Here is a 21,601-nt window from a genome sequence, read left to right as displayed (position 1 = left end):
ACACTGTGTTATAGTTATGCGTTATGGTGATTGATAATTACTTGAATACGTCCGTTTTTCTTTAGGGCTAAGCCCCGGAAGCCCCAAGGGACGAGACGCCACTGGGTACAGCAATTATGAAATCTGGCTGTTCGGAAGAAATGGAGGAATATCAACGTGATGCGATATAAATAAATTTTCCCAATGTCAGTATTACTAAGTACAACTGTAGAATACGTGGATATGTTCATCTGTGGTCATCATTTGCCAGAAAAGACAAAACATTTCTGAAATAAAACAGTTCAACGCTACTGTATTAGTGTAGTATTATCCCTTGTGTGGAAAACATTCCCAGTGTATTATTAAATTTAATTAAAATCATGCTTACCTTTCGTTACATTACCATCTTTTTTATCACAGTAAAAATTTACCATTACTCCTTCGCTGAGAACACGATACATTACCAGCCTAATCTGAGGCTACCTTAACTCATTGGATGAAATATCGTAAACATTCACAGTACCTGCCAGCCAACACTAAGACTTCCACTGATGTCAGTTCCATGTAATTTACACTTACAAAGAAAACATGGATTCGCAAATAACAATATTAATCTAGAAACCTTCCTTCAATAACAGTACAGAAACCATACATTTAAATCAGCTTACACCATTCTCTCAACAAACAACTAACATGTCCTAGCAACCGAAAGAAACTTACAAGTTAGTCAATAAACATTCAACAGAATTATAGGATTGAGTCATAACAGAATTTACATCATAATGCGAGAATTGTATTGCTTTTAAATTTAACATTTTAAACGTCGCATTATTGATACTTTTTTCCCCATTCATGAACAATATCCTCTATTCTAATATAAAAGAATCATTTTCATAAACGATTATATCATCTATTCCAATATAAAAGAATCCTGTTTATAAATGAATTTGAATTTTTAAGTCCACTTTATGCGCAGATAGGCTAATCGAGACGACCTAGAATTTAAAGTGGGATCCGAATTATATGGGTATCGAATCCGGGACCCCTTGCTCACAAGGTGACAAACTTACCGCTACGCTATTGGGAAGTCCGCACGTTAAATATTTAAAAATGAAAAAGGTTGACTAGCTACAGGTTCAGGTTATATTGTACTACTACACTCTATCCCGGATATCTCTGGAGCGAGCGAACAAAAACAAGTCTCTTCCACCAACAAGATTTCATGGTTTTGACTCCCACATTCCCTTTTTCCGCTTTTTAAAAACATTATCCTTTCCGGTCCCTTTATTGACTAGTTTTTCAGCCTACATTCCTTTTTCCCCCTTTATAAAAAAAAAAACACCTTCATTGGTTCCTTTGACAAGATATCATATTTTGTACGACTGTATTTTCCCTGAACAAAACATTATACAATTGTCTATTGGTGCAGCTTAGAGGAAAGAAAGAACAAGCGCCTTCTACCTTACCTTACCTCCATGAGTGTTGGGAGCAGAAGTGTTCACCCTCCGGAGGGTGAGTTGGAAGGGGAGCTCGGAGGGTGAGGGACGTTGATTCAAAATGAACACCTCTGGTTGGGAGTACGTTACAGCGATTTTGAAACAATGCGATCTGGGCTTACACAGCAACAAACGCATTGTAAGAGTTACTTTCCCTTGGTAAATAAGGTTTCGCATAGTGCGGAGGCAAAAGTGGCAAAAAATGGGGGGCAAATGGCCCCTCTAATCGCCACTAGTTGAAATTGTACTTATCTGCTAGACTTAGACTTTTATTGTTACATTTTTTAGAATAGTTTTAACTTTACTGTGTGACAGTGACGACAGTATTGAGTGTCAGTGAAATAGCGAAGGCACGAACAAGTGGTAGCAAGCTATGGAATGCGGTAAGATGTTGCAAGGAAGATTTCATCGAAACGGATGGTAAGATTATTCGCTGTACTTTATCTTCAAGAAAAGGAAATGAAAAAGGACTATAGTTTATTCTTGCACTCCACTGCACTCTAGTTTTTTTGCACTCCACTAAAAATACTATAGTTCTTTTATTCCCTTTTTTGACAATAACTTTCCCTTTTTGTCTTTTTAGAGGAAAATTTTTCCTTTTAATATCCGGTGTCTACAAACGACTGTCCACTTTAGTTTGCGAGTTCGCCTGGATTCCTCTCATCTTGGTTGAGCTGCAACAAAACAATTCTGATTTAATTTATTTGAAGTCGTTTGTCTCGTTCTCGGGCATTGCAGTAGTTCCCTGCATTGCTCTTCTCCTCTCATTACTTTATAAGCCACGCTGTAGAGAACAAAGTTATTTGGCTCCTTCCAATAGCAGTAGCTGCAAGAAGTGGGGTTTACGAAGTAGTGCGCAATTTCCCCTGTGTATCTTGTTTCATAAACGTTGAAGAAATAACGGAACCGCCTACTCGAGAATTAAAAGTCAATCAAAACGCTCGACATCCGATAGGGACTAGTTAAAGAATGCGGGTAGGGAGTTAGAAATGAAGCCGGCATGAGGCGGTTTTAGAATTAGCAACCGAAATAAAAAAGAAGTATTTCGAGCCATTCGAGCATTTCTTCCTTGATCGCAAACAAGGCAGGGCTGAATTACTGCTATTGTCTTTGTCAGATCAAATGAGCCGCTGGAGTGAAATAGCTAGGACGGAAGCATGTCCTTCCTGGACTGCGTAAGCAAAACAAACACTGCACAATTCTTAGGGAGTGCAGCAAGAACAACTTGTAGCTGACGTTAACTTTCGCTCGCGAGGCGAAAGAAAAGCAAAAGCTGCCAATTCATTCGTGGATTTCGAAAAGTTAGTCGGAAATGGAAAAGAGATGACCAAACAAATTGCAAACAGATTTAGCACAAAATGACCAGACGCTAAGTGGTTCGGGTGCGAAAGAAGCAGGCAGCAGGCGGTTCTAGGTCAAACCAAGCAGGCGCCATGCAGTTCTAGGGCAAAACGAGAGAAGGCGGTATGCAGTTCTTGGGAAAAACCGACAAGGCGCCAAGCGATCTTAGGACAAAACCGACATGTCGTCAAATGGTGATAGAGAGAACGAAGCAGGCACTTTGTGGTTCTAGGTCGAACGAAGCAAGTTTCGGGCGGTTCTAAGGCAAACGAGACAGGCACCAGGCGGTTCTAGGGCGAACGGAGCAGACACATGGCGGATCTAGGGCTAACGTAGCAGACACCAGGCGGATATAGAGCGAACACACAGTCGACACCAGGCGGATCTAGGGCGAACGGAGTAGACACCAGGCGGATATAGGGCGAACACACAGTAGACACCAGGCGGTTCCAGGGCGAAAGGAGCAGACACCAGGCGCTTCTATGGCGAACAGAGCAGACACCAGGCGCTTCTAGGGCGAACGGAGCAGACACCAGGCGCTTCTAGGGCGAACGGAGCAGACAACAGGCGCTTCTAGGGCGAACGGAGCAGACACCAGGCGCTTCTAGGGCGAACGGAGCAGACACCAGGCGCTTCTAGGGCGAATGGAGCAGACAACAGGCGCTTCTAGGGCGAATGGAGCAGACACCAGGCGCTTCTAGGGCGAACGGAGCAGATACCAGGCGCTTCTAGGGCGAACGGAGCAGACACCAGGCGCTTCTAGGGCGAACGGAGCAGACACCAGGCGCTTCTAGGGCGAACGGAGCAGCCACCAGGTGGGTCTAGGGCGAACGGAGCAGACACCAGGCGCTTCTAGGGCGAACGGAGCAGACACCAGGCGCTTCTAGGGCGAACGGAGCAGACACCAGGCGCTTCTAGGGCGAACGGAGCAGACACCAGGCGCTTCTAGGGCGAACGGAGCAGACACCAGGCGCTTCTAAGCGAACGGAGCAGACACCAGGCGCTTCTAGTGCGAACGGAGCAGCCACCAGGTGGTTCTACGGCGAACGGAGCAGCCACCAGGCTGATCTAGGGCGAACGGAGCAGCCACCAGGCTGATCTAGGGCGAACGGAGCAGACACCAGGCTGATCTAGGGCGAACACACAGTAGACACCAGGCGGTTCTAGGGCGAAAGGAACAAGCGCCGGGCAGTTCTAGGGCGAACGGAGCAGACACCAAGCGGATCTATGGCGAACGGAGCAGACACCAGGCGGATATAGGGCGAACACAGTAGACACCAGGCGGATCTAGGGCGAACGAAGCAGACACCAGGCGGTTCTAGACGAGTTGAGCATGAAAGCAGCAGAAACATGAAGACCCCATCACACCTCTCCCTCTCATCTAATTTATTCCCATTTAAAGGAACATTGCATTAGTTCAGTGAATCTGGTCTCAATTAGCTACCTAAACGTAACCACACTTAAACTTTGCTCTCCCCTCTCTTTCGGACACACAGAGGAGGAGAGAAGTAAAGATGTAGAGAAAATGGGAAAGTAGGGAGGAGAAAGCTGCCCTCCATGGTATAACGTGCTATAAAGACGGAGGTTCCAGGCATGTGTGTAAATGCGTTTTGTTCAAAGGCGGGGTAAAATAATGGAAATTGAATAAACAGAGAAAGAGAGGGACAGCAAAAATAGAAGGGTGAAAAAGAAAGTATGGACACAAGCGCGCCCGCAGAGGGGGGCCATGGGAGGCACTTGCCCCTCCCCCCTCCCCAGATATCTGGAAAGACAGTCTAATTCAAATAGTGAAAGTGTAGTGTGAAAACATGGACGAGGGGTGTAGTGAAAGAGCAGATTGAGTACCTATGAAAATTATCCTAGTGGTGGGGATGATTTATAAGAATGATTTTAATTGGGGGGGAGAAGCATCACTCCACGTTTCCCCAACTTTAAGCACTGCTACCTCCTCCCCCTGGGAAAAAATCCTGCGAGCGACCTTGTATGGAAAGTTAAAAAAAGAAGGAAAATGAAGGTGTAAAGTGAAGGAAGCATAGAAAAACAGGCAGGGGATAAATAGCAGAATAAAATTAGAAAAGGTCACAAATCATGTGTGTAAAGAGAAGGGAAAGAAACAGAAGAAAGAAATGAAGAACGAGTAAAAAAAGAAGAAAGGAAGTGAAAAAAAGTTCTCGAGTAATATGTAATCTGTTATTGAACACCTACCTTCAAATATTTCCCATCACCCCTTGACGGCGTCACGGTGGATGGACCAAATAATAGGATAATCGCTGTTGGAGCTTCCGACCTCTCGCCTTCAGACGATAATTTTCGGAGCTTTCCAACCGCTGCCACAGCTTCTAATTTCTTTACCTGCTTCTCTACATCCTTATCCCGGCAAAACCATTCGCTCCTTGCAGATTTTTTTCCTGTTCTTTTACGACCTATTGTTCTGAGGATGTCGTGCACATAGAATCATTAACTACCTGAAAACCGACGTGAAAATCAATGCTGGTGTAATGAATGGGATTTATCTTACGTGCTGGAGATGGCCAAACTGTTGGCAGTGTTGACACGCTGCATGTTAAATGAATGCTTCTGCGTCTTACAAAGCAGCTACTGGTTTTGTTTTCGACAGACCAATTCAACCACATCTCCCCACTAAACGCAAGAGCCATGGAGTGTCAGAAGGAACGGACAACCGCCTGGGGCGTCGGCCCATGGAAGGCGCGCCATCGATTGTTTTCTTTTTTAATATTGTTTTTATGACCTTAAAGAAAAATTAACTGTTAAAAAAAGAGGAAATTAAAGAAAATTATCACTTTCGGCTTAGTCTGTTACAACTTGGGGCTGACCTTGAGAGCTATTTCTGTCAGCCAATCGTTTTTGTGAATGGTGAGGGTGATCGTCAAGCACTGTAGCCAACTTGGCCCTTTTGTACTCTCAGCTCCTATAAATAACCAAAATATTCAACCTTTTGCAGAAAAAAAGTGATGTACCACGGTGCCCCCTTTTCATTTACATAGGAATTTTGGAAGATATCTCTTACAAAAATGCGCTTCCGTTTTGTATCTCGTGGATGCAGATACGCAGAGTCTGCCTCTTCTCCTGTCAATTTATCCCTCCTCACAGGGAATCGAAATTTCAAGTCTTGCATCAGTATCACCATAATATCAATATGAGAAAAACTCCTTGAACGAACTTTATCATAAATGACAAACTTTTTTGAGGGAAGCCAGAGTCACCATGTATTTGAGTGAAATTTCTACCTTCCGTTCCTTCTGCATACTGTGTCAGCTTTTAATACCAGAGAAACTAGCCTAGCGTTAATATTTTCCAGGCCAAGGGTTCTACATTCAAGAGTAAGTTTAACGTTATCAATACGGAAATTCCTTTCCTTATTTCTCCATAATAATATTTTTTTTGCAAAATGAAAATATTTTTTCATTCACCACAAAATTTACACTACGTATAGAATATGTGTCAAGCTACTACATACCCAAAAAAGAGCAAAATATTGCTGTATACATTCTCTACATGCATTAGAAATGTTGTGCCTGTAAGGAGAAATTATTTTTCAGTGTGGCATCATAAAGATGCGTGTGCGATTCAATCTATTTCGCTTCACTATTAATAGCTAAGCTTCTAGACTATAGAGAACAGAGCATCACGATTAACAACAGTCATGCATGGCCAAGAAGAGGCGAGGGGGCTGTGAACTGAAGTTTAATCAGTCGACAAACAGGTATGTACGCAGATATTTCCAATATTTTCCACTTTTATTGAATCTAGTTATATCCTCCAAGCAGCACGCAGAAAAGGATTTCCAAAGTAAATAATGAGGAAAATAAAAGGTTGTTACGAATAATGCGTGTTAGCTATTTTCTTAGTGTTTGAAAGGTCACTTTTTAAAAGTGACTGAGTTACAGGTACAGTTACTTGCTTCCAAGTAAGTAGGTTACGATTACTGGTACTTGGAAAATAACTTACAGTTACTTCTGCTTCCCCCACGTAAAAAAATTCAAGTTAACTATTGCAAAAGGTATAACTGTTACAACTTACTTTCAAAAGTAGCTAGTTACAGTTAAAATTCATCCAAAAGTAACTATTACTTGTAACTGTGTTACTTCCAAACACAGTTGCTCATAACTTTTTAGCTAGGGTAAATACCCAATGACTTTTTTCATTTGGGTAGAAGTTTCCTTAGTGTTGTGCCATAAACTGAGCTGCAACCTGTATGAAATCAAAGCATGCCTAGCTGAGCACATAAAGTCTTCCCGTTTGACATTAAATTGGCCCCTCTCATACATATGTGCACATTGTAGCTTAACTAATCCAGAACACAAAGCGAAAACTCGATTGTGTTTCTGCAGTCTGACATCAGCAGAAGGCTAGCGAAAGCAAACTAACGAGAGATTAACGGCTTCGTGACGCAAGCAAGAGAACAAATGAAATATCAAAATCGCTGAATAAGCGAAGCATATTGTTATCAGCAGCTCTGAAAGCGAAGGCAGACTGAAGTTATCGACAAGTTCATGCTGAATAGAAGTCGACATTTTCAAAGCAGCAACCCAACCGATACCACATTAAATGCCATAGAAACAGAACATAGAGTTCGTAAAAGTCAATCCCGTGGCATTCTGCCAGCACTGAACCAGGTCGTATCGGAAACCTTTCCCATTTTTTTTTATTGAACAGTGATCACTGGATTAGAATTAGATATTCTGATTCAATCTATTGAAATACGTTACACTAAATACACATATATTGTGTCCCGGAATTAGGTCAGCAACACTATAATACGGAAATAGACAAACATAAACGTCATACCTTGCTGACATTCACCATTCCAAAGATGAGAAGCCTTAAACTCGTATTAAGAGTTATGTTGTTTGTTTTATTGATTTTGCCAACGTATACTGCATTTTCATTTGTTGGACATTAAAAGTATAGTCGCTCCAGTGCACTGCAGTGTAGCAGATTATTGAACAAATAGTTCACCTCACCTGAACACAGTCGTGTAATTAACGCGAAAAAAAGAAGATATTATAATGCAGATGAACAAAATAATAAGTCATATGAACACAATACAGTACACAGTAGATGAATTTATGATCTCTAAAGAACCAGTTGTTTTAATGAACGTTCTAAAGAAATATTTGAGCCTGGGTCAACAGAATACCGAAATGTGGGATTTTCACGGATTCAAACATATTCCAAAATATTCTCGAAATAATATTGTTAAAAATATGAATTAAAACTTTCTTTGTGCTCTTATTTCATAGCGCAATATATATGAAGGTGTATATCAAGGGTCATATTTCTTATAGTTTATTGTTATCATTTCTGTTGATCGAAATGCATATGTATAGTAAGCGTGGAATTAATTAAGAAATTAACAGTTGTCATAATTAAATAATTAGGAAATGTCTCCAATAATACGATTGTGACTATCATCCGTGTTCAACGAAATAATTATTCAGAAACTTATACCAGTTGTTAAATGCACAAAAATATTATTCGAACAGAAAGTTAAAAAACACCGTAGGCATAATTTAACGACAATAGTTCAAAATAAAGTAAAAATTCCCACAATAAGAAAATACTGTATATTCATCTTACATTTAGGGCCTCCTCGATGACGCAGTGGTAGCGTCATCGTCTTGTAATGAAGGGGTTCCGGGTTCGATACCCGGTGGAGGCACATGGTGGTTCGGATCCCACTTTAAACTGTAGGTCCAGTCCCGATTAGCCTTTCTGTGCATAAAGTGGACTTCAATCAATCAATCATCTTATATTTATACAAGAAAATAAAACACTGTTATAACAATATACATATTTTTAAAAATCAACAGAATATAAAGATCATCATTATCTTCTCAGACGACCATGGCAATACAAACAAGACTGTCAAAATCCCTGGCCAGAGTTTGAAACACTTCGAGACAATTAGAAGGAAGATGGTAACAGCCATAATAGTTCACGAAACTGCCACTATGAGCGTGGTAGGCCCTTGGGATAAGAATTTGTATGTTGACAACGCTAGCTGTCGCTTCCTAATATAAATACGCAGTCCTTGCTAAACTTATCCAACGTCAATGTAAATTCTCTGGTGCTCTTGAGAGTATCATACGATGTGCCCATTCGTTCCGGAAAGATTGCTACCCAGAATAAACAATTTAGTTACGTGATGCAGCACATTCTACTGTTGTAACACAAGTTCCCACGTACAAGATTAGTAAACACAGACATTCGATGTAAGCCTAACCGCTGACACTTATGCAAATTTGGTTTGCACGTAACCGCAGAAGCGAGAACGCTAGTCTCATAACGTTCAGTCCTACCGTGTTCATCTTCCTTTCTTGTATTGTTCTTCGAGAATATCAGTACTGTTACTCCTTTTTTTATGTAACACGAGCAGGTTTTACAGCACTTGGTCAGACCTTGACCTTAGAAATATTAAATTCTTCTTTCTCTCTGAAGAGAACTGGCTTTTACAGATGGTATGATGGGACGATTTTATGCTGCACAGCAGTGCAAGTTGGAACTGTGCAACTGTGGAAGGTCAAGGTACTACGTAGTAAAAACTCGGCTTGGCGATACTTCACTGTTTAACTATTTTTGAATGAACGTGATAAACTGGTATTTGACTAATGACAGATCTTTCAGCAATACATTTTTATCTTTAGTAGTTTTTGATTCATAGTAATCGAATAGTTTGGTTGTTGAGTCGAAAGGATTTTTGATTAATAAGATTTTGTTAGATAAACCCTTGCAATAATTTCCTCTCAGGCCCACTGATTCATTTTTTGCGTATTACATGTACATCAATCAATGTAAAAATTCATAAAAAGTAGTAATTGTTCTTTGCAATATTTAGAATGACATCGCGTGATTTTTCCCAAAAATTTTCATTAAAAAGTGACTTTATTTCATTGATATTGTGTATGGGCCTCAAAGGCCCACCCCTTGCTAATTCTAAGGAAAGATTTCGCAATGATGTTTCAATACATAAGAGGATATATTTAATTGCTAAACTATAGTAACAAGTTGAAATAATGACTGTATGGGTAGTAGAAAAAGAAAAAAAATATAACTTTGCTAGAATTTTGCACAGTTTAAGCATTGTTCCAAGTATCTACATTGTAATTCAAGAAAAGTACTAAATGTTACAATAATTTACTATAATTACTTAAAAATCATTATGTAATTTATCTTTCATGTATAATCCATAACAAAACATAAAAGTAGTGTCCAATTAGTTAACTTATGTGTACGAATGACAGAAAACACACATCAGTCCAGTTCCATTGAACTTTCATCCCCCCCCCCCTTTTGGTAATCCTTGTAATAAAAAATACCTTGGCATTGCTAGGGTTAATTAAATTACGCATTTGTGCCGAAAAGTCGCTTTGGTCGTTTTCAATTTACCCGAGTGGTAGGGGAGAGTATGGTGCACTCAGACGAAGAACTAAATTTAAAAAAACTGACATTTTGGTTTAGTTCTTTGCCTGTCCTGATCAGGGGTGCCCACAGGGGAATTTCATGACGCGCCTGCGTCATTGTAATTTTTTGGGGGACAAAATTTTATAACAATTCTATATATCTTCACACAAAAATGGGGGTGGGGATCGTATAGTTTGATTGACTTATTGATTTTTAGTTTTGGTTATTATGTATAGTTTTTCTACCTGCCTGTGGGTGATCGCGGCGATAGAGTTGAAAGGAAACCACCTCTTATGCCTTTAGAATCGGTTTGGATGGGCTAGGGGTCCCGGGTTCGAATCCCGCTCGGGCTTGGTTGTTTGTAAATGTCCATTCATCAATTTCATCATTTCATCCCTCATCCACAACTTCGCAAATTAGCCAAGGGGCACAAAACGCGAAGTAAAATAACTCAAATCATAATCAAATCATAATCGGTTAGGATGGATTCGCATTAATACAAGGTTAGTCGAGCAGACAAACTGTGCAGAATAAGGTTGACTATAACTTGACACGTTTAAAAACAAGACGCTGCAAATAGCTGTTGCGCATCTCTCACCACATTTCCCCACTCCATTCTCCGCGGCGACGTTGGTTCGCAGTGTTGCAAGCTGGAGTGAGCGGAATGGTCTGAGGATTATCAACGAAATTTGTATTCACTTTTTCCTTGGAGTACAGAAATTCAGCTCACCTTTCGGCAACGACTATTTTCCATTTTTTAAAACTTGGCCTCCCCGATGGCGCAGTGGTAATCAAGGGGTCCCGGGTTCGATTCCCGGTGGAGGCATATAGTGGTTTGGATCCCACTTTAAACTGTAGGTCTAGTCCCGATTAGCCTTACTGTGCATAAAGTGGGCTTAAAACATCAAATCAATCCAATCCAATTCTATGAAATCTTGGGAAACCATCCATTTAGATACTCCCGTGGCGGCGATTGTGGACTCGACAACATTATACTTAAGTTTATGTAACTTCTTCTGATTTTGCAAATATGTTGTTGTAATAGGTGCACTCGCAGTCCTCGGAATGACGGATCATTCATACCCCGGCACGGGGGCCAGGAAAACCGGTCGTTTATTGTCGTACTAATGCAAGGCGGAGATAAATACCTTGAAATGTTATACTGTTTTGTTTACCTTAGATATGTAGACTCGAACAATAATAACACACTAATAGCATTATATTAGATACCTGAAAAACATCAAATAACAACACTGACGAACGGTAAAAAATGTGAATATATTGTATGAACAAAAAATATTGGAATGAACAAACTGTTTACATCAACTCCTCAATCACTCTCTCTCATTCTCTATCTCTCTCTCATTCGTACTTCTGAGGTATTTTACATGTGAATATACATACAAATCATGGATCTGATCAACATACCATTCCCTTTTTGTTTGAACCTTGACGTGAATTTAGGTCATTAGTCTGCCCGCCCCTGTGCTCTTTTAGATCAAATATGCGCCATCCCTCGGAAAGCAGTTATCTAAAACAATTGGGTTGGCGTGGTTAAACCTTTCGTTCGAATGAACGTACGCATCAAGTCGTATGCACGACATTTACCAAGTTTCTCGGACGGGGGTAATACACACAAGCCTCTCTCGTCCATTGAGAACAAAATACACCATTACATAGTGATGCGGAACTTATTCGGCTCCAGCTGCCGGAATACACAAATCAATCGTCGGCGCGAGCAAAAATTACATCAGAAACCACTATGCAATAAATAATACTACACCCGCACGACGTTGCAATATTAAATACGCTTTCCACAAATAAGAAAAGACTAATCGGTCAACTATTGACAAGCTAATTGACGCGACGGGGCGGTCGGTTACACAAAAATGGAGCTCACTTTTACAATTTACTAAAATTCAACGTAATGGAATGGAGCTTCTAACTCTGAATGCAGACAATCAAATTATTACATATGAACATGAAATGACCTTTTATATAACATTACTGAAAATATCAGACTCGGAAGTTAGGTTCGGGGTTCCTGAGTCACTTTGCAAATCAGTGAGACTTCGGCTTTTACGGTACGGCGTTGATACAAACAATACATGCTTACATGGACATAGACCATCTGAAGAATACTCTACCAGACTCTGCTACATCGTGTGATCGTTCATCTTTCCTGTATGCGGGAATTTGCACAAGGTTCCTTTGCGGCGAAAAATGTTCTTCGTGGTCGAACGCGGCGAAGGATGATTGCGACGATATTGGGCACTTTCACTTTTGTAGAATGTCGCGTGTTTCTCTTCTCAGAAGCGTCGGCTGTACGTGGTCACGCGTCGGTCCGGAATCTCTCTAGTGTGCCGGGCATCAATCAAACGTCGTCCTGGAATCATCTCCCTCTCTATCTCAATTGGGCTTCTGCCGGGCGCTGATCGAGAGTCATCTTTCCCTGTCTCTCTGGTAACGGGCTTCTGTCGGACGTCGAACTGGAAACGTCCTTCTGGGCGTCGGGCAATGTTGGGCTTCGCGGCGATGTGTGTGTCGGTCGTCGGTCATCGGCGTTGGCTTCACCGGATGGTGGCGGTGCATCGTTGCAGGCGTCGGGGAAGGCAATGGCCTCCCTTCTCTATCTTTTTAGTCACCCATTTTTATGGTAGTCCACGCTTGGTAAAAACAAACCACCGCGTAATGTTTCACCAAATAAAGAGCACACTGGTAACTCTCTATTGGCAATTCGCTCACGGTACGTAAGAAAAACAAAGTCCACGGAGACAAAACAATAGTCACGCGAGAGTGTAGCGCGGAGATGCTCTCTCTACAAAATCCGGGTAAAAACTGTGTGTTGAACTCGAAGTCCTGTAGATTTATACCAGATTCAAAATTGTCCGTTGAAAACATGTTAGAGTGGCTTGGCTTGGATTTCCGAAGAGATGGAAATGACCTCTGTTCATTGTCTCGAAATGCGGTCACGAGGCGCGTCCTGTTCTTGCTAGCTTGGGCTTCAGCTGATTATCCTGGTCATCCGTGAAAAATAGTTTCGGCCTCCTGCCGCGAATTCTCCCTTGGTCCCGTCGAAAATAAGACTTCCCTTTCTCCGTGACGAGCAGTTTTGGTGCAAATATGCCAATTACTTTGCCGTATTGACAGTTCGGCTGTCACTCAGAAAACCCGTCTCCCAACTCCCGATGTCTGGCTCGGATATAAATTTTTCCACAAAATAAACCAAACCTCACACTTTACATTTAAACATAATATGAATCAATAAACAAAAATGATTAATATCGAACGGTGTTTTTCACACGTCACTGGATACCGTGACATTGTAACATTGTAAACAATTTGTCTGGCCTGTCCTCTAAGGAGCTTTCCAGAGCAGATTGTAGATTTCGTTCGACCCAGCATGATTTGATTTTTGCATTTCGAAAAATATGCAGCCAAGAGTAAAGAGCAAGAACATTTCAATGCTTTAAAAAAAGAACACAGGCAAGCGTGCTATCAGATTGCGTTCTCGTAGTGATTGTTGTATGATAAACAAAATAATCCCCCCCCCCCACTCGGCTTAAAAAATAAGAAAACAGGCCACTGCTCGATGTCGCACTCAGAAAATGAAGTCATTAGCCCTGTAGCATCTCTTAGGGAGAATTCACACCGAAGAAACACACGACACGCAACATGCAACACGAAACACGTGTCGCTTGGAAGCCAGCACTCAGTAATCAATGAAACCTTTCGAACCGAAGAGACACGGCAAGATGCACGTGTCGCGTGTCGCTTACGTGCCTCTCGGACTGTGCCGTTTTCTCAATACCGTGCATCGTGTTGCTTCAGTTTCTTGTTCGCGCATGAGCAGCGAATGCTTTATTCCAACGAGCTGTATTTAGACTCTAGAAGAGAGCCCAACCTGCATTATGTTTGATCCTCTAATTTGTTGATATAATAAAGTATCGATATGTACAATGTTTTAACAATGTTTTAAGATTTAAACACAACGTTCATTTCGCTTTATCAAGTTTTTTGATGCAATTAACTATCGGCTGTAATTTGCCTTTAACATCGTGAATAGAGACCGTGTTTTGGCCATTTACCTGACTGCTTTTATTTGAAAAAGTCAGCTTATGGAGGCACTTTAGTCCAAACTATATTAGTTAACATGGTAAAGTACTCTAGTGTATTGTTTTTCAACCACGGGCCGCGACCCGATACCGTGCCCTCGTATCAAGTATACTGAGCTGTGAAATGTTCTGCTGAAACTAGTTGACAACTATCATAAACCCAATATCTTATTTGAGTTGTGAGTTTTCGTTTTTTAAGTCCATTTTATGCACAAAAAGACTAATCGGAACTGGATCTGTCCGGTGCCTCCCCGGTTATCGCACCCGGGATCAATTAATTACAAGGAGACGACGTTACCACTTTGTCTTCCATATTATTATATTTGTCAACAAATATACACACGTAATCAAACTATTATTACTCTTATGATTATGCTAGAATTTATTTATCAATATTTAATTTCAAAGGTACATGTTAATTCATGCATAAAATCTTCAATACTGTAAAGATTTACGACGAAAATTCTTCGGCTAAGGGCATTGACTTAAAAAGAATACCGTGACATGGTTTCAAGAAGGTTGAGAACCATTTCTCTAGTGTTTAGGTATTCGCTTTATTCAAGCTGAAAAGTCTAGCGTATACAGTTTGATTTCAGTGCATATTATTTCTCAGTTTTTTCGTGCACAACATGCCTCTCCAAAGTTTCAATAACTTGCACAAATTTTACAACGCAGTTTACATGTAACAATGTCTCTTGTTACGTTATTTTCGGGTGATTAATAAACTGATTAATGCAATTATATCGGTACCATCATGCAAACTGAGCAAAGAAACCAAGTGTCGCTTGCCGCGTGCATCTTGTTTCTTCGGTGTGAAACACTCGTGTCGCGTGTTGCATGTTGCGTGTTTCTTCGGTGTGAATTCTCCCTTAGGGTTAAACCTTAACGCGGGTGCGTAATACTACAGTTCACGATCCGCATTTTCAAAGACCGGATTAAATCAATTGAACTACTGATAAACTTATATAATATGAACCGGCTCCGTCAATGTACACAGTAAAAATAGTTTGTCATATTTGTTTTAGCTTAATTTTGCTGAGTTGGCACCACTGGTACTCAAGGCCAGACCAGTACGTAGAAGAGTGGTGGGGAGGATGACGTAATAGGAAGTGCTCCGCAGCGATCTGCGCATATTGGGACTTAACTTGTCAGGTTATAACAATGGCAGTGAGCCTAAAGTATCTAAAGTAAACATATATTGCTTAAATATGTCTGTATTATACAGTAACGAAACTACAGGGGGGTAGGGGGTCATTGCCCCCCAACCTTCGACGGAAGTCAATGTTAGGGTAGCAAGGGGGGACAAACATTGACACCAAGGGCACCTGCAGGGGGCACAGAGGAGCAATTACCCCTTCGATTTCAAATTTTATGCAAATAAAAATTCATTTTCTAAAACTTTATTCCTTGCATCGCTCGCATTATCTGTTTTCTTCGTTTTCGACAAGTTCAGAGCTGTAGGCAGCTAGGGGCGGCGGGAGTCGGCCATGAGCGCCGAATGATCTAAAAAAAGTTCTAAAAGAGAGAATGCCAAGGCGTCCAGCGAAATTATTTGCTCCCTATTAAATAAATATTGTTTTCAATTGCAAAAATTGGATCTAAAAATTTTCTTGCTCGTTTGTTTTCTGTAATGTAATGTATTTAAATAATATGTGTTGTATATTTGTACTGAATAAGCTTTGAATACGTACACAATTTAGTCTTACCTTGTTGCATATGTTTTTTTCTATTTTATGTCGCTCCATGTTGCATACGTGTAAAACATATGTTGTACATGAAAGTTACACATGTATCTTCGGAATGAATTTATCATTCATTTTCTGCCATTTAAAAATACTGTTTGTGTGTTTGCTTTCCATTATTAGCTAATGTGAAATTGACGGTGTTGAAAAAATATTTCAAATACAATGTAGTTTGTTCCAAACAAACGCTTTAGCACAGACTTCTACCCCCTTTGTGCGTAATTTATGAGGATAATAACGTCTTTGATACTACTACTGGTGGTAGTAGTAGTAGTAGTAATAATAATAATAATAATGATAATAATAATAATAAAGCCATTATTATTATTATTGGTACGTTTATCCTGGCACTTCCCCCCAGACAAAAATTCGTGGTTGCACCTCTGGTATTATATTCTTCCGCAAATTTTGTCTAACAAAAATAATTTGAGTAATTAAGTCGGCATAAACGGGGGGGGGGTGTTCAGAGGGGAGTGCGTCATGGGCCTTGGCGGGGATGGGCACTCCTGGCCCTGATAGAGGGTAGAAAAATTACATGTAAAGTGTTTTAAAATCTTAAAAAACAGCCTTGGTCAGCAACTTTTAGTGTTTATAATAAATGCGTACAAATAAATAAAGCATATAGTCGTTAACTTGCATGCAAAACACGGAACAATACCACGTTCCTCGATATGCTGGAGAGCAATGAATGCGGCAACGCACGGCACGCAGGAACAAGAGAAGACAAAGCCAAAGAAGAAAACAAAACACTGTCCACTTTAGTTCGCCAGTTTGCCGGGTCTTGCTCTTCCTGGTAGAGCAGGGATGGCAAAAATTAATCCATTATTGGCAGTGCTGTATACTTTGGGAATAAAATTCCGAGGGTACTATTTGCAATTAGCATTGCTGATTAGTGCTGCATACTCTCAAACATTTACACCAATAAACTGAGTATTTTTGGAGGGAAGTAATCATATATACATCCGACGGCAAATATTGTAGTAGGCAAATTTTACCATTCCATTCCCTAGAAGCACTCAGATCGAAGATACCGATGGACAATTTGCCCACTGTTATCTTTGCCACTGATTGTACAAGGAAAATCTTACTATCCTATGTTATCTCTGTGTAGTGAAACCCATGAGCAGAGGAAAATTGGAATTTTTTGTCTCAACAATCCGGCAAAATCATTCAGATATCATCTTCAACACGTAGTTCCTACTGTTATACAATCGCCACGTGTTGACTGCTTTTCTCTCCATGACGTCAGCCATACGTAAGTTTCTCAAGATGAACTTTTTTTTCACAGATTGTTTCAGTGCATTACATAACTGCCTTAAAAATGCAAAAGATAATGTTGGGTTACTCTCTGAGGTCGGTTGTTTCTTGTCAAATAGTGTGTGCTCTCGCTATACACCACAATATTTGTTTTATTAGTGACCCCAGTCTTTAAGCACACCGGTATACTTGCATTTACCTCATTAAAGTAGTACGCTCATATTTCCTCTAAACTCTCGTTATTTTTCTGTGAAATATTGAACACATGTAGGAATGGTACAAATACCAAGCAGAGGTGGATTATGACACAAACTTAGTCATACATACCAGGAGGAGGGGGCAGTTGATGATAAGGTAGTATTGCGTAATGTGTAACAGCGTTGTTGATTTATTTTACGTTGTTTTCTTCCACTTTTGGCTAATCGGAACGTTATGAAAAGATTCATTGATTGATTGGTTTATTTTACTTCGGATTTCTGCTTTTTATCAGCTTGCTAAATTATCTACAAGTTCTTGTTTAAATACGTATATCGACTGACCTACACAGATTAATCGAACGTGCAGAACGAAATCTCGCCATTCATTCACTTGAAAGCAAGGTTTATTTTGACAAAAATATTTTCCCCATCAGACACAGCTTTTCATGTGATCCTCACCAAACAATGACGTCATAACAGAAGAAGCAAAATCTAAACATCTGATGATACCAGCTCTGTTGACGAAAGGACATCTTCGCGTGGATGTCAAAATCAATGCCTGAGAACCACATGCATTCAAGTGCAAGACATCGTGGTGGAGTGGATAACGTTGCGATTTAGGAAGGCTGGAGTCCTAGGCTCGAATTCTGGAACTCTTTTTTTAAAAATTGTCCCTCATCAAATCACCATTGATCCTTAGAGTAGCGTTATGCTTTCAGAGATCAAATTAAATAGAATCTTGGCGAAAAATTATAGCTTAGTTGGCTGGGCAAGAGCATAGTATGCAGTGGCGGATCCAGAAGCTATTGGGAGGGGCGAATTACAGTCAGATGCTTCAACTCTCCAAGAATCAATTTTTAACCAACACTTCCAATTTTATGTAAACAACAGTGGCGGCGATTGGGGGACAGTTGCCCCCCCCCATTTTGCTACATTTGCTCCCGCACTATGCTAAACCGTATTTATAAATGGAAAGTAAACTGTCCTTGCCACCCCAGTTTTGGCAGCTTGCCCCCCATCCCAGTTTTCGAACCCAATCTCCGCCACTGGTAAACAATATATCTTACCCTGAACAGGAATCAAGCTGACTTCCAAGTTTTAGAGATTTTTTGTACACAAATAACTGCCCAGTACAGGAATAGATGGTTATTGCATGTCGTTATCATAATTTCTACATTGTCAGGATAAAGTGAACGAACAGAGGAATAAACAAAACAAAGAAAACAAAAACCTATTACCATGGGGGCTCGGGTACGATTTTCTTTGAAGGAATATTGTACAGTGGTACGGATTCATATTTAAACTGTAGGCCCAGTTAAGATTAGCCTATCTTGAGGGTAAAGTGAACTTAAAATACAAAAAAATATTCTCAAGTCTCTTAATCCTGATGATTAATGACAGAACATTTGAATTTGCAAACATTTTAGGCAGAATAATGTATCAAAATACCGAGCAGTTGGGAGGGGCGATCGCCCCTATCGCCCTCCCCGTGGATCCGCGCCTGATAGTATGCCAAAGATCAGGGTTCGAATAAGTTCGAGAATGTACTTTTTCGCCAAGGGTCTATAATTGTAAACCTCCCCGATAGCGTATTGGAACGTCGTGACCTTGTAATCAAGGGGTCCTGGGTTCGATACCAAGTGGAGGGACATAGAGATTTGGATCCCACTTAAAATTCTAGGTCCAGTCTCAATTAGCTTATCTATGGATAAAATGGACTTGAAACAAAAACTAAAATACTCTATAATTGTACGTGTTTTGTGTTTGCCAGAAACGCATGCACACGAAATACAATGTTTGGCGTAAAGATTCAACCAGTATTATGTAGATTTGTCGTAGTGTTTGACATGTTAAATTTTATTGAATATATATGTGGGAGGGTGGATTGGTGTGTGTGTGTATATGTATGTGTGTGTGTGTTCAACCGACCGAACCGCACTGCACAGATAACAATTGCCACTAATGGGACAACTTTGTAATTACAAGAAACAAAATATATGACCAATCTCAGGGGCGTATATTCAGGGCTATCTAGTAGGCTATCTGCGAAGCCCAGACTCAGTGACCAAAGCACAGAAATGTGCATAAAATTTTACATTTCAATAAGAAGATGAACCTGATTTCTTAGGAGTTGGAAACGTTACCCGTTTTCATTGTGGAGCCAAAGTGTTACCTGAGAGGGAAAAGGGTTGCATATGGCGGGAAAATTCCCTCTGAACTTCCTCAACAGTCTGGGTTAATGTTGCAAACCAATTTTTCCCAGCATGTAATTTTCCCAGGAACGAGGAATTTTGAAGCCAAATTATCGCAGGCAAGGGAAAAGTGTGTTATATGACAGGGGCAAGAACATCATTTAACGCTTGCAGACGAGTTGAAAAAGAGGCCGTTGACCTTCAAACAAGAGATAAGCTAATGGGGATCGGACCTACAGTCAAAGTGGTATCCGAATCACCGTGTATCGAACCAAGAACCCCTTAGTTTCAAGGAAACGATGTTACCACTCCGCCAACTAGGAGGCCTTGAACTTCAAATCGTGAAAATAGGTAGGTAGAAGTTTTATATTTATTCTCGTATAAATATTTCACAATATGGACCTCTTATTTCTGCAAATAACAATGAAATTCTTGAAATCCTTTCATTACTGACATAGTGTACATTTCCATATGTTATTTATGAGGTAGCTATCTATATATTTTTAATCACAATGTCACATCACTTCAACCCTCCACCCCAAATGAGCTAACAAAACATTCCCACCAGCAAATTTTGGTCCATTCGAACACTATGCTATGGTGCGATAGCCAAGGTGTTGACCCAATATACGCCACTGAGTCCTATCTATAAATAATCCGGAAGATATGTGCTTGAACTTTCCGTAGTAGTTGTAAAGTTAATTTTGAATGAATGAATGTGTTACAAATTTTTGGGTGCGTCGGCACGTGTGATATTTTGCACCCTTCAAAGTGTACGAGGGAAACGTCCTCTTACCTTAACTAAAACCCCTTACCCTGATGTTAAAAAAGGGGGTAAAAGAGCCCATCATGAAAGGTTAAAAGTGCAAAGCTATAAAGGGACCTTAACAGGACAAATACAACACATTAAAATGGTAAGGTTAGTCTAAAAACGTCGTCAGAAGCAATGTAAGAGGTCCGCTCTTCACACAAAGCTAAAAACATTTGTTCAAACACTGTCATCGTCTCCCAACATAAATGATCAGCATTTAGGAAGATTAAAAAGTGACATTTTTCTGAGCGTTACGAATTTGCAAAGGTTTATCTCGTCCTCGGTATATCTACAACGCCAGGGGTACCGGGTTGGAATTCCGGCCTTGGCATGGATGTTTGTGAGTGTACATTCATCAATTTCATCATATCATCACTCATCCCCATCTTCTCAAATTAGCCAAAAGTGGCACAGAAACCGAAGTAAAATGAAGCAAACCAATCAATCAATCGTCCATGGTCTCGCCAAATCTCAAGAGAGTTCTCGTCTCGTGTGATATATGGTCGTCCCGGTCTCGTCTTAAAGATTGTTTTTAAGTTAACAGTATCTTCTGATAGTCTATTCGAGACTGGGCCTACGCTTTAAAGTGAGAGGGAACCACTGTGCAAATTTCCTCCACCGGAATTGGAACGCAGGAAGCCTTGCTTACAATGCGACAGTTTTACCACAAGGGAGACCATCGGTGTCGTTATGGTACCATCCCTAGCTCTGCAGTAAGGATTGACAATATCGGACATTTGATATCGCAAGAAAATATCGTCACAGACGATATGATAAAATATTTTTTCCGTATCGTGATATCAGTGATATATCGTCTTCACGATATATATCGCCAAATATCGTGACGATATATCGCAGACACGATAGATATAGCTAAAATATTGTGACGATATATCGCTGACACGATATATATCGCCAAATATCGTGACGATATATCGCCGACAATATATATATATATCGCAAAACTATGGTGACGATATATCGTCTAGTTGATATCGCCTTGACGACATTTTTCAGTATTGCGGTATATCGTTTGGACGATATAT

At 40.4% G+C, this 21,601-nt stretch overlaps 1 protein-coding gene across 4 annotated transcripts in view; it reads right to left on the bottom strand.

Annotated features, from left to right (window-relative positions):
• Positions 1-21,601, bottom strand: part of Buffy (BCL2 family apoptosis regulator buffy) — a 258,812-nt gene that overhangs the window by 205,679 nt on the left and 31,532 nt on the right. For 2 of the 4 annotated variants that reach the window (XM_083123289.1, XM_083123290.1), the window contains exon 1: positions 5,022-5,187. The exons of the other annotated variants lie outside the window; for them this stretch is intronic. The gene's annotated coding sequence lies outside the window, so the exon portion shown is untranslated. Of the gene's footprint in view, positions 1-5,021; positions 5,188-21,601 lie in introns of those variants that run through there. 4 annotated transcript variants of the gene reach the window in all.

This window comes from Lepisma saccharinum, chromosome 5 (genome assembly GCF_977018435.1).
Source record: "Lepisma saccharinum chromosome 5, izLepSacc3.1, whole genome shotgun sequence".
In the NCBI taxonomy this organism is placed as follows: Eukaryota; Metazoa; Arthropoda; class Insecta; order Zygentoma; family Lepismatidae; genus Lepisma; species Lepisma saccharinum.
The sequence above is the reverse complement of the archived record's forward strand: the minus strand, read 5'-3'. Positions and strand labels throughout refer to the sequence as shown.